Below are 14,658 nucleotides of genomic sequence, written 5' to 3'. Positions count from 1 at the left end.
CTAATATCACGGCGCGGAGTCCTTCTTTTTTTACTAGTCCGTGCCTTACAAGCGTCATAGAACTATTATTTATTCAACACGCTCGTAAAGTCAGCCTTATTAAATCGTTCTTAGGTCCAAAACCCGAACACACACACACACGTGTAAAATAATATAATCTACACCCATGCTTTAAATCCTCTATAAAAGATTCTAAAACAGTTAGTTTATTGCCAACATTGAAACACCCAATGTCCTAAGAGCCATTACATCATCCAAACGAGTGTTGTATAGAAATTCAGTACAAAATTATATCATCCGTTTTCATAATAACACTCCTTTGGATGATATTACGGTTACTAGGATTGGCTTTTTTAATGTTACCAGTAAGCTAAAACGACTCACGACAAGCCACAAGTTAGGTTATCATCCCAACCATCTGGATGTGTGGCGGTCCTCCAAAGTGCGATTTTCAAGGAGTTTTCTTCCTCGTACTACAAAGCATCCTTGTGCGGTGTTTCCGGGACGATACGACATGGGCAACTTCAAAAAAAGCGCATACACCTTCCTTAAAGGCCGGCAACGCTCTTGTGATTCCTCTGGTGTTGCAAGAGAATGTGGGCGGCGGTGATCACTTAACACCAGGTGACCCTTACGCTAGTTTGTTGTCCTATTCCATAAAAAAAGCTAACTGTTTCAGAATCTTTTATAGAGGATTCATATTATGGTTGTAGATTCGGTCTTGTATGCAATTAGGTATTAATACACTCATGTGATAATATTATCACACCCACATTCGTATTTTAATACCCCTAATTACTCAACAGTTGCGATGATTTTCAATTTTACCGGCTAATACAGTTTCTTTTTAACAATAAAGAAGCCACTGAAAATTTATTAATAAAAACACAATAAACTCAACAAAATTATTGGAAAATGGCGCCAACCGTAAAATAATATAAGCAAAGATTTTTTTTGTTTTCTTCACCCATTCTGGGTAGGCAAAATACCCATACAGCCAAGTCGTTAGTAGATTTTTTTTATTCATATGAAAAGAAAATGAAAATTAATGAGATAAAATGAAATGAAATCTAAACGAACTTATTGAATCAAATGATTAAATCTGATATTGAAAAAAAATTATTAGCTTCTTTTTAGAAATATTTGCATGAATCATAAAAACTTCTATTAATTTTTTATTGTAAAAACTTCGTGGTTGGTTTTTTCTTTTTAGAAGACATTATTTTTGACAGTTGGGAAAGAGAACACACGAATTCGGAAAAGGTAAAGAAAAGGCTCGAGTATGTAATAGCCCACATCCCGAACGCTAAACGTCCTATACGCCTCTTTATGAGCATTTTCAAATTTGTACATTCGACAATTTGGTTTATGGCACTAAGAACTAAGGCTCACTTTACGAACAAGTGTGTTGAAGAAATATCATTGAAATTAATTGTTCCCAATATGGGTATTGGTAATTGTATTTTGAATGATTGAATGCACCTTGCTTGTTTAAAACTATTTTCATAAGTTTATTGTTTTCAGATTTTGTCTTCTGCACATAGCAACGCGCACTTCGTGTCATACGCGGACCAATAGCTGAGCTTGTGTGTGAAGTGACTGTTAAATAGACCAATAGTGAATAGTGAATTAATGAGTGATAATAATCAAAACATAAACAATGTTTGTAGCCAAGCCAGTGATCTTGTGAAATGTGACCTATGCTCTCCTACACGTTATTTTAGAGGTGCAAGAGGCTTAAAAATTCACACCGGTAAAAAGCACCGTTCCGCGTTAGTTTCGGATATACGTCATAGCACCTTGCCTTCGACAAATAACGCATATCATGTTACAACAAATTTTTCGGAATTATTAGGAAAATTAAAGAATTCGGTTCCATTAGTAAAGCGAATTCCAAAATTACTGTTGCAACTGCACTCTCCAAAGTCATTCGATCTACAGTAAACCAAAATTCAAAAGATAGTTGGGAGCATTTGTTTTCGCATATTCAACTTTAAAAAAAGATGACCACAGTTCACTCACACAGAAAATAAAATCAAATTGTTCTGATCCAAATATCTTTGGCAATATTTTAAATAGTAACCAAAATTCAAAATTCAACCTTTTTCTAAAAGTAGAACAGAAAGTTAATGACGGTGACGTGAAAGGTGCTGCATCTATACTTTTTTCAAATGATATCCTGGCACCCGACTCAAATAAAATACTTTTGGCTTTACAAAGTAAACACCCATCACCAGATGCTAATTGTGTTATTCCGGAACCATCTTTTTCCGATAATCATCTACAGGCTAATGATGGTGATGTACTAAAAGCAATAATGTCCTTTAAGGCTGGTTCTGCCGGCGGCCCCGATGGACTGACACCCCAGCATCTTAAAGATCTGGATGTCCTTCCACGGGGGATGCGGGTAGAGCTTTGCTTGAGGACATTGTTCTCTTAGTAAATCTCATGCTTTCTGGAAAAGTTAATACCGAAATTACCGAAATTTTATATGGTGCGAATATATGTGCTCTTAAGAAAAAAGATGGTGGTATTCGTCCTATAGCCGTGGGCTGCACATTTCGACGCCTTGTTTCTAAAATTTGTTGTTAACATATTTCTCCTTTACTATCAACTAAATTCATTCCAACTCAGTTGGGTTTCGGCTGCAAAAGTGGTTGCGAAGCTGCAGTCCACGCTGCGCGAACTTTTTTGGAGAGGAACTCTGGTGATTTCTTTCTAAAATTAGATGTGAAAAATGCTTTTAACTCTGTTGACAGGGGAGCTCTGCTGAGAGAAGTTAAAAATTCAATTCCTTCAATCTATTATTATATTTGGCAATGTTATAGTAAACCATCCAAATTGTTATTCAAAAATCATAATATTTGGTCTTCCGTTGGCTGTCAGCAAGGCGACCCTCTTGGTCCAGCAATATTTAGCCTTGCCATTCATTCCGCCATAACAAAACTAAAATCAAAATTTAATGTTTGGTACTTGGATGATGGTACTTTGGGTGGTGAAGTGGACTCTGTTTTAGATGATTTGAAAGTTGTAATAGAAAGTTTTAGCTCAATCGGCCTTGAGTAAAATTTTTCGAAATGCGAGCTTTTTATCGGCGAAAAGATAAGATTTTGGATAAGAATTCTCTTCACCTTCTTGGAGCTCCATTATTTCCTGTTTCAATTCCAACGATCTTAAACGATCACATTAAAAAACTTAATAAGGTTTCGGACAGATTATTGAAAATTAATTCTCATATGGCCTTAACTATTATTCAGTCTTGTTTATTTGTTAAAAAATTTACGTACCTCTTAAGGTCTAGCCCGTTATGGAAATTTCCAAATTTGCTTGATGTGATTGATTTGACGCGTTTACAGATCGGTCTCAAGCCTCTTTACCGATACGGTTTGGTGGTTTGGGTACTCGCAAAGTTTCGGGCGTGCCCTTACCAGCATTTCTATCTTCAGTTCATAGTGCGCAGTCTTTGGTTACTAGAATTGTAAATCATGTACCAGGTAACTCAGAGATTGTGTATTTGAACGAAGCTAACAATGCTTGGCTAAATATTGCAAATATTCAAAATTTTCCAGACGATTTAAAGTGTCAAAAAGCATGGGACGCACTTCTTTGTAAGACAGCCTTTGATGATCTTTTGATCTCATCTACTGACATAACAGAGCGTGCTCGTCTTTTGGCTGTGACACAAAATAAGTCGGGCTTTTGGTTACAAGCCTTGCCTTCTGCGCCGATTGGAACGCTACTTGACAATATGACATTGTCAATATGCGTATCACTCCGGCTAGGTATAAAACTGAATGAACCACATCAATGTAGATGTGGCGTTCAGGTAGATGTTCTTGGACGCCACGGGTAATCCTGCCTAAAATCGGCAGGCCGTATCAGTCGTCACGCCAGCATTAATGAAGTCATCCGCAGGGCATTTGCCGCTCTTAATATACCAGCTGTTTTAGAGCCAAATGGTATTACCCGCCGCGATGGCAAGCGTCCTGATGGAATGACGCTGGTGGCGTGGGCACGGGGAAGGGCGCTGGTGTGGGACGCTACTTGCGTCGACACTCTGGCTCCTTCTCATGTCCAAGTTACGTCAGTTGGTGCTGGGGCTGCTGCTTCGACTGCCGAAGACAGCAAGCGTCGCAAATATGTTGGTCTCAGTGAGTCATACACCTTTGTGCCGTTTGGTGTCGAGACACTTCGCCCGTGGGGCCCAGAGGCGCGGAGAATGTTCAAAATACTATCTTCGCGCCTCAATAAGGCTACAAGCGCTGGCAGCTATTTCGGTCAACGGATCAGCCTTGCTATCCAACGCGGTAATGCTGCCAGTATTCTTGGTACGCTTCCACGTAATGATAGTTTTAATTTTATGTAGTCGTAGTATTGTAAATATAGTTATAAGATTTGTTTTACTTAATAAATATTCTTAATTTTCATAAGTAATTAATAAACTTTTCAGTAAAACACTTTTTATTGGTTTAAAACATGTGTAATTGCAATTTTGTTTTTACATTAAATATTTGCGTAAAAGTTACATTTTATTATTGTTTTAGTTATACCGGCGTTTCAAGACCTTTGGAAATCTCGTTTGACAGCAGTCCCTCTGAAAACAAGAATTCCGCTGAGTTTGTTACGCCCGTTCTTCTCAGGTCTGAGGCATACTTTTTGGAATGGATGGTAGTTTTTGACAGCACGCAAATTTGTCGATTTCTTGGAATAGCGGCCTTAAAGGTTAGTTCTCAAGTAAATTTTTTTCGACGTTTTCACAGCAGTCATAATCTATCTAGAAATATAGATGATCTAAGGACTAAGCTATTACCTATATTAGACCATTTATGTAAAAGCAGATAAAACAAAGCAACATGAAATTGAGATGTATTGCGGTCTACCGCGTACCCGCTACTCACCCAGACGTACACGTGAACGACTACTTACTGTTACAGATATTATAATACTATCGGTGCCAGTGACAGTACGTCTAAATTTATGCGTATAATTTCAATTAACTTAGCAATCGACAATAAGGGACGAGACGAGCAGGACGTTCAGCTGATGGTAATTAATACATCCTGCCCATTACAATGCATTGCTGCTCAGGATTCTTGAAAAACATTAAAATACTGAGAGGCACTACACTTGCGGTCGTCACCTTGAGACATAAGATGTTAAGTCTCATTTGCCCAGTAATTTCACTAGCTACGGCGCCCTCCAGACCAAAACACAGTAATGTTTACACATAACTGCCACACGGCAGAAATAGGCGCCGTTGTGGTACCCATAATCTAGCCGGCTTCCTCTGCAAAGGAGCCTCCCACTGGTTGTGTGGACAGACATGCAAATACGTATTTTAGTATGGGCTATATATCAGCTTGGTTATAGACAGTCACTCAAAGAAAAATTTAAAGAAATAAATATTATTTAAGTTCATTGTCAGTACATTTATAAAAATTTAATATATGTTCAGAAAAATCGTCTTGAGAAACCCAAAATTCTGAGCGGCTTGACTGACTTGTGACATAAGATGTTAAGTCTCATTTGCCAAGTAATTTCACTAGCTACGGCGCCCTTCAGAATGGAACACAATAATGCTTACACATTACTGCTTCACGGCAGGAAAAGGCGCCGTTGTGCCCATATCCAGCCGGTATCCTGTGCAAAGGAGCCTCACATATGGCGAATGCCTTAAGTCGCCTCATACGACACTCTTGGGCCTGGGACCTATTATTTTTATGCCCCGGTGAAGCACAGAGCAAAATTGTTAAAGCATGCATTCGGTAGTATCGTAGGCTCTCACCTCAATGCCCCCAGTTCGATTTCAGTTATCGAATTCATATGCACTCCTATGTAGGTAGGTTCAATATATATATAAGAGATTTCCACGTATATAGTGTACTCATCACGATATATCTGGAACCATTAGGCGTAGAGAATTGAAATTTGGCAGGAATATTCCTTTCGCTGAGTAGAGGTCAGCTAAGTACGGATTTTACGAATTTCCATCCGCAAGAGTTTTTTTTAATATGAACAGAACAACGTCTGTCGGGTCAGCTAGTGCTTTATAAGGTTGGCAACACTCTTGTAGTGTTATAAACATTCCTCTGGTGTTACAAGATATATGGGCTGAGGTGATCACTTACCATCAGGTGACACGTATGCTCGTTCGTCCTCCTCTTCCAAAAAAAATATTAATGAGACACTTTAAACAAATTATATAATAAACATAGAACATACATCCATATTCGTCGTATATTATTTTAACTTTATTTTAATTTTATTTTTTTTTACTAAATTTTTATTTTTATTTACTATATTTAAACTAAGCTTACCGGCATTTACTTTTATATTTAAATTATAAAATTGTGTTCTCTAATAGTGAATTTGTAAATTATTATGAGAAATAAATTCTTTAACCGTTATAGGTATGGTATACATATGTTAAGATCTTAGATCATATTTACGCCTACATAGACTGTGACAGCTGTGATAACGTCGAAAAAAATTGAGGCTGACTGTTAACCTCTATTATGCGCAATGCACGCACCCTAACACAAAGTGACATTCAAATCGCGAGTGTAAGACGTAGCTTATCACGCACGCTAAAGTAATAAACCTGAACAATTTGTTATAGTAAACGTAAGTAAACGTAAAATAACCCTCACTTTTGGGATTAATTACACAAAAAAAAAATTGAAAATAAAATTTTATGAACGATGCGGGACTCGTATCCGCGACCTCTCGTGTTCCGAGCGAGCGCTCTTTCCATTGTGTAATAAATCTGGCCTGTTTTCATCAGCAGCAAGAGGTTCTATCCAGATGTATTAATTATCTATGGTTAAAATATAAAATGATTGCGAAACTGAAGTGGCTGTGAACTATGACATAGCTCGACGGACAGATGGCCTTTGGGGCAGTGAGGTCTTTGAATGGCGACCACGTACCGGAATACGCAGTGTTGATAGGCCCCCTACAAGATGGACCGACGATCTGGTCAAGATCGCCGGAATACGTTGGATGAGGGCAGCGCAAGACCGATCGTAATGGTGATCTTTGGGAGAGGCCTTTGTCCAGTGGACGTCTTCTAGCTGATGATGATGTTATGTTTGCGCCTATCGGGATTCGAAACAGGGACCTCGCTCAGAGTGCCGGGGCCTTAATCATTTTGCAAATATATATAACAACCAAACATGTGATATTCCGAATGTAATCTTGATAAAGCGAACTTGGCAGATTAACTCACGATGCACGCCAAAAATGTCACCTGTTTTCTTAATCAAGACATCATTGAAGTCTAACACTAAAAGCTAATTAATTCTTCTATATTTAAGTGGGACTCAAGACGATTTAGTGCATAAGCATAACACTATTTATAAAAATAGTTTAGGTAAATAAGCTATTGATGGCCGCGCGGGATTCTATCCGTATAAATGTCAGATTTTAGCGTAACACGAGAGCGTCAGATTTAGGACCGTTGCATGATATGCATATAGTTATGTGGCATGAGTAGCATTTCCACTGTTTCGTTTATCCTCTCTGAAGATTATAAATAAACCGTGTAAATTGTGCCTCACAACTTTTTCTAACGTTTTTTAGGGTTCCGTAGCCAAATGGCAAAATATGGAAGGAACCCTTATAGATTTGTCAAGTCTGTCGTATGTCACAGCTCCTTTTTTCCGAAATTATAAGTATCTACTATACTATTGAAACTTGTTTTTTTTTATTGCTAATAAAGTGTTTTTCTATTTCTATATAGATAAGCATTGACTAGGCTGTTTAATTCTATTGAAAGAGGTGAAAAATGGTGTATATTGTTAATCGAGTTTTCTATTGCGAAGGTCAGGGAATAGGGTAAAATAAACCTTGTTCAATTTGACTAAACACTAGTTGTAAATATGCTTATAAAAAATAAATTAACGTATAATAGGATAGAAAAAATAAATAAAAATCTTGTCATTTCCAATTACAAATTCCAGAGGAAAATTTTGTTATTTTACACAGAAATCTCCTATCAAACATCGTAGAGTCAAAGTTGATGAGCAAAACTTTGCTGTTGAAATTTAGTAAGGCGTTATTTTAAATTCTTATACTTCGACTTCCGTAATTGAAGTACAACCAACGAAAATCATTATGATTCCACTGTTTATCTAAGCGCGTGTCATCCATTTGTCTGTCTACGGGTTGTATCTTAAAAGCCAAATATATTTCTGACGAAATTTGTAAGAATAATAAAACTGATATGACGAATTCATACCAGGCCGCCATGCATATTGGGTGGCAGAGAAGTTGACGTCAAAAGCTAAGATTTGAATTTGGCTCATTTTATGGGCCAATGTTCTGGGAAGATTTTAAAAATAGTTAGAAGCCATGGGCTCCCATTTTTTTTTTTTTTTTGATACCTTGAATATTTTCATGAATTTAGCTGGAGCAGTTATCTTGAACAGCTTACGACTCAATTCTAAACTAGTTTCGTATTGTCTTAACTATTCATAGTTTCTTATGTGGTTATTGCAACTGTAGTTAATAATTATCAACAATAAAATTAACTAAAAGTGTTCAAAAAAATTAGAAAAAGTCCTAAACCACAATTAGGTGAAAAAAGCGGATAAAAGGGGAAAAAAACCATCTCCTAAACTACGCAAAATCGTAGAACATACATAGGGGTGATTCGGATACTCAACACCATGAGGCTTTCAAATTTTAGCTTTGGACGTCAACTTCTCGGCCATCTTGTATAATAAATGTTTATTTCAAACATTATTTAAAGAGTGCCTCGGCTTAAACAAGTATTAAAATATACCCTTGCGATGTCGGTAAGAACTAGTGTACAATAACTATTATAATTAAGTTATACCTAAAGCATAACCCTAAGCTATTCAAAGCACACATTACGCAATTATTAGATTTAATTTTGTACTTCAAGTAGATATTTTTCTGAGAACTATTCAACTAGTAAACTCAGTGGATGCAATTCTCATGAGAAAAACGGTAAATGACATAAGTGCAGATAATATTGGCACGCAAGAACAGTTAAAATCGCTGGTACTTTACATAATAATACTTTATATTGCATGAAGTGTGCAAATATACATTCATCTGAATTATTTTGTGCTGCGTTGGTGGATCTTGTCATTTAAGGCGACAATAAATGCCAGTGACCTTGAGCGATATGAGTTCACCGCTGCCGGCCCGCCATCTATGTAACAAAGCCAATATTATCAAAATTCTTGTCACTTCTAATCCGAATAAATGAAACACCTCCACAAAAAGTACAAGCTATAAGAAAAACTTTTCTGAGAGAAGTACCAAAAATATGCATCACGCCATGACAAAAAACTTGTTTAACTTCGAAGAAAAGTGGTAGTTCAAAAAGGCTCGGCAGTGTTAACTATAATCAACAGCAAGCATTAGCAACCTACAAATAAGACTTAAGGATATGTGTAACAGGATTAAGTAGTGTTCATAGCTCGAAATGCTATACTTTCACCACAAAACTTGTCTAAAAACACCATGTTTGCGTGTTTTCTGCTTACTCTTCGCCTTAAATTACAACCTGTATCAAACAATCTTAATATGTATATATTAGCTAGTATTAGCTGACCCGGCAAACGTTGTGTTGCCATATAAATTATTTTTAGAGTTAGACCGTTTCTTGGACATTGCAACATTATTTTATTTTTCTAAAATCAATGTTTTTCTAAAATAAACGTAGCCTAAGTTACTCCTTATTACATCAGCTACCTGCCAATAAAAGTCCCGTCAAAATCGGTCCATTATTTCAGAGATTAGCCGGAACAAACAGACAGACAGACAAAAATTGTAAAATAAAAATATATTTTGGTGTATATACATGTAGTAAAAAATGGTTATTTCAATATTACAAACAGACACTCCAATTTTATTTAAATGTATAGATAAGTCCAGTGTCGTGATGTTTGTTTCCAGTGAACTCCTAAACTAATGAACGGATTGGGGATGACTTCATGAAGTGCAGTTTAGTCCAACCTGAGAGATATGCGACCCATAATTATTTTTATTTCCAATATTTGTTTTGTATGAGAGAATTTATTGACGCACGGTTTGACAGTTCTGCTGTAAAACAATTTAATTATAATAACAGCAGGGAGCAAATTTTACGTAATAATTCTTGATATTATGAAATATTATTGAGAAATTCATAAAAAACAGTATTTTATTTATTATGTAAAGAACAACGTCTGTCAGGTCAGCTAGCATCATATTTAATCTATCTTTAGGGTGCTCCGAATTTTGTTAGCCACAGAGTAGATTTTTTTTTCTATAGTTTTTTGGCCACCGTTGACCACAGTTGGTCAACGGTGGCCAAAAAACTTAGTTAGATTTGTAATTGTTATTTTGTTATGTTACGTTTATCTATGACTAGCTGTTACCCGTGACTTCTTCCGCGTACACACATAACTGAGCAAGTGCTTATAAAAATCATCGTTTCTTAAAACTTTAATAACTTTATATCAAATGAACATAATAATATCGCAATATTTTTTCGATAAGGGCCAAGTGTCTAAGGAATAAAACTTAGAAGATTTAATTGAAATCTATCAAGTAGCTCTTCTGTGTTTATTGTTTTATTTTAAAAATTATAAACTAGATTTCATGATCACTTAATACCTCGTGACCTGTACGCTCGTTTGTCCTCCTTTTCAATAAAAATAACCTTATATATAAACCGTATAGACCTGAGTGAATTGAAGATTTTTTTTATTTTGGACAATGCGATACATTTTGGATCTACAATAGCCAATCTTGCAAGTTGCAGCATCTCCCGTAGACTCACTGCTTCTGTCACGTTTATAATCCCGGGTTTAAGTGTAAGGGTATAAGAGAATTATTTAATTTATTTTTTCTTCTAACCAAAAATATATACTTAATATGCTTAGGGAGTTTATAATCCTTCAATATCAATAGTTATTGTCTTATTGGGTTCGTAAATTTTTAACGTAGTCGGGAGAAACTACAGTAACCAGAGAACTTTAAATAAGAAGGAGACATTAATTAAATGAAAAAGTGTGCGAAACAAGTGTGCCTTAGACCACATGGCTGAGGTAAAACAATATATTAATTTACAGAATTGTTCAAGAACGAAATTGGACACATGGTAGGTACTACTTGGACTACTGCTGGTCAAAGGCCTCCCCCAATATGGGGTTTTTTTGCCATAATCACCATGGTTGGCAGACGGGTAGGCGATCGCAGTAAGTATTGGTGCATCTCGAAAGGATGCTGCTGCTCTGCCTCCGTTGTTTGTATCCCTTAGTCACCTGTTACGACACCCACGGAAGGAGATGGGGTGGTGCTATTCTGGTGCGACACCACACGCACTTGCGACCTTGCTTTTATATAATTCTTTTACCAGAATACACCTAAACCCGGGATTATAAACGTGACAGAAGCAGTGAGTCTACGGGAGATGCTGCAACTTGCAAGATTGGCAATATAGTAGATCCAAAATGTATCGCATTGTGCAAAATAAAAAAAAATCTTTAATTCACTCAGGTCTATACGGTTTATATATAAGGTTATTTTTATTGAAAAATAGGACAAACGAGCGTACAGGTCACGAGGTATTAAGTGATCACCGCTGCCTACATTCTCCTGCAACACCAGAGGAGTCACAGGAGCGTTGGAAGGTATACGCGCTTTTTTTGAAGGTACCCTTTTCGTATCCTCCCGGAAACACCGCACAAGAGAGCTCATTCGAAAGCTTTGTAGTACGTGGAAGAAAGCTCCTTGAAAACCGCACTGTGGAGGACCGCCACACATCCAGACGGTGGGGATGATATCCTAATTTGTTGCGTTACATGCAAAGGTGGAATTCGGCGGCAGGGGTCAGGTGAAACAGCTCTTCGGAACACTCCCTGTGATAAACGCGGTATAAGATACGCAATGAAGTGACGTCTCTACGCAACGGCAAGTGATCCAATTCTATATCAATCATGTAGAAATAATATGTTTTAATTCAGAATATGATCTAGCGACTGAATGACGTGGAAGTATGATGTCACAATATTTCCTCGATAGAAAAAAATCACAAAGTTGACTCCAAATCATAACTTTAACCCGTCAGAATTAAAAAAATATATGTAGAAACATTAAAGAAAGAATGAAAGGAAATTATTTTATTTGATCACACAGTTTAAAACACTGAAATGAATTTGACAAAAAATATACAGTAAAACAATACTATATCTATATATCTATATATATAAAAGCAACCATAATTGTTGTATGTGATCAAATACAAGTCTCTGACACATACACACGCTGACATTGTGCTGCAGTAATGTGCAGCGCTGGATAACTGATGCAGTTTTTTAAAATATTATATTAATTTAAATAAATATTTTACTTAATTTATTTAAAAACCCAACACTCACTTTTTTTTTGTTTATCACGCTATTCCTAGTTGGTAGTTATTTAAAAATTATATTATAGGGGGGTTAAATAATATCCATAAACTTTGGTGCTTATATAATATCTACGTATATTTGCCGCCAGTTGCAGAAAGCATATTTAAAGTTAATGTTTCATTATATCACATGCTGTCTTTGACTGTCAAAATGAAAAAGAAAGTAACGGTATTATATATTACTAGCTGACCCAGCAAACGTTGTATTGCCATATAAAGTGATAAAAAAAATTTTGGGGTGTAAAAAGTAGATGCAACCGATTCTCAGACCTACCAAATTTATCGTACTACAATTATTATTGTAAGTATTGATCCATTGCAATCTTGCAACCCTATAGCGGATTTGTGGATGGAATAGAATAATATAAAAATCGCGATACAAAAATAGGGGTTGATCGTAGAGGGTTGAAAATTTAGGGTTGTATGTATTTTTTAATGCTGTATCATAAAAAAATAAAAAAAAAATACATCCAAAAAAATAAAAAATTAAATATAGGGGTGGACCCTTAACATTTAGAGGGATGAAAAATAGATAGTAGCCGATTCCCAGACCTACTGAATATGCATATAAAATTTGGTAAAAATCAGTAAAGCCGTTTCGGAGGAGTAAGGTAACTAACATTGTGACACGAGAGTTTTATATATAAGATGAAACAGAAGAAATAAAAGGGATTACTTAAATTAAAATAACAAATTGTTTAATTATTTTCTACATGTTAGTAGTTTCTATTAGGCGTAATTTTTAGTTTTTGTAACTAAGTATTACTTTTTATTTCCAGTTATTTCTTTTTTATAATTTATCATATCAGTAAACGATAATAATCCTCTTAGTCTAGACACAAAAATATTCTACTGCTCATTACCGCTGCGCTAAAAATAGCAGAAATAATATTACCATTATGCGAATGAATGGAGTCAATAGCGTACGTTGACATAGGTCAAGGTTCAAGGTCAGTTTTGATAACAGAGAAATTTATCAATGCACGCATTCAAAGCATACATTCTTGTAAATTAAATTTACATAAACATAATTAAATGTATATTTCCAATTACTTACTCAATGTATCATCAACACTTAACAGCATATTTATACCACTGTTATTTTAAATGCTAATTTTACCTTTTCAACTCCCGAAGCGTGAATGAAATGTCACTTATAGAGTCCACTAATATTTTAACATCACCACACTGTTAACAAACTTTCGTGTTGACGAAAGTGAGAGTGTTATTATTTACCTACACGAACACCATCGAAGCTTCTGCGACTGTTCGATGCGAGGACACGAGAAGGTCGGTCGCCGGCTTACTGCGCATGCGTCGCACAACTGCGATTTACGACCATTCGATTACGACGTTACTTATAACTATTATTACGTTACTTTCAGACTGAAAAGTGCGCATTATTCATTCTTCATTGCTGCATTAATGAATACACTTAAACTCATTGAAGCAACTCGTTTTGTAGTTTTTAACATACAATATACATAATGATTGTATCTAATTTTGTAATAATCCGTTAATGTTACATTTGTAATGCTTATGTTTAGGATTCCGCAGGTTTGAGTGTAAACTCTCTGCTTATAGGATCTCTCTTATATTCTCTCTCAAGTATGTGTATCTGTATGTCACAGGAAATTTGATCTGAGTCTAAAAACGTACTAGGTACTATTACAAAAAAGTGTTTCTTAAAAAAAATTAATTTAGGGGCACTCGCAAGAAATGTCTTGCCACTTCATCTCATTGCTCACCTTTTCCGAATTGGTGGTAAACGGTAAAATATAATACTAGCACATTTAGACGTGGAATTTATTTAAAGATAATAATAAATAAATATATAATAAAACTTTTATTTGGAACAATTTAACAAAGATAATACAAACAAGTAAAAACGATGATAACTGCAAAAGTATAAACTGCAGCGCAGCTAACAACGCCCTTCTCCGAATACAATAAGGAATGATGTTCCATGCACAAAGATCTAAATAGTAAACAGAGTACGGTAATTAATAAAAGATATTCAAAAATAGTACAGGACATGTGATTTGAAATATATACATCATTATCATTATATTATGTGTTTAGTTTTGGGTGAAGTGTGTGGGTGAGTGTTAGAGATACGTATATAGTAAGTGAAGTTTGTTACATTTGTGCTGTGTGTGGTTTTCTTAGGTGTGTGAGGGAGTGATGAATATTTTACACATCCACAAGTTTCTCTGTATCTTCATAAT

General features: G+C 35.7%; 1 protein-coding gene across 1 annotated transcript in view; it reads right to left on the bottom strand.

The window, feature by feature from the left end:
- LOC126972449 (glycogen-binding subunit 76A) overlaps positions 1-13,689 on the bottom strand; it is a 109,771-nt gene extending 96,082 nt beyond the window's left edge. Inside the window, exon 1 of the mRNA XM_050819226.1 lies at positions 13,551-13,689. The gene's annotated coding sequence lies outside the window, so the exon portion shown is untranslated. The remainder of the gene's footprint in view (positions 1-13,550) is intronic.
- Positions 13,690-14,658: the final 969 nt, after the last annotated feature.

The sequence above is a fragment of the Leptidea sinapis genome, chromosome 26 (assembly GCF_905404315.1).
Source record: "Leptidea sinapis chromosome 26, ilLepSina1.1, whole genome shotgun sequence".
Lineage (NCBI taxonomy): Eukaryota > Metazoa > Arthropoda > Insecta > Lepidoptera > Pieridae > Leptidea > Leptidea sinapis.
Note: the sequence above shows the minus strand (reverse complement) of the source record. Positions and strands in the feature narration are given on the sequence as shown.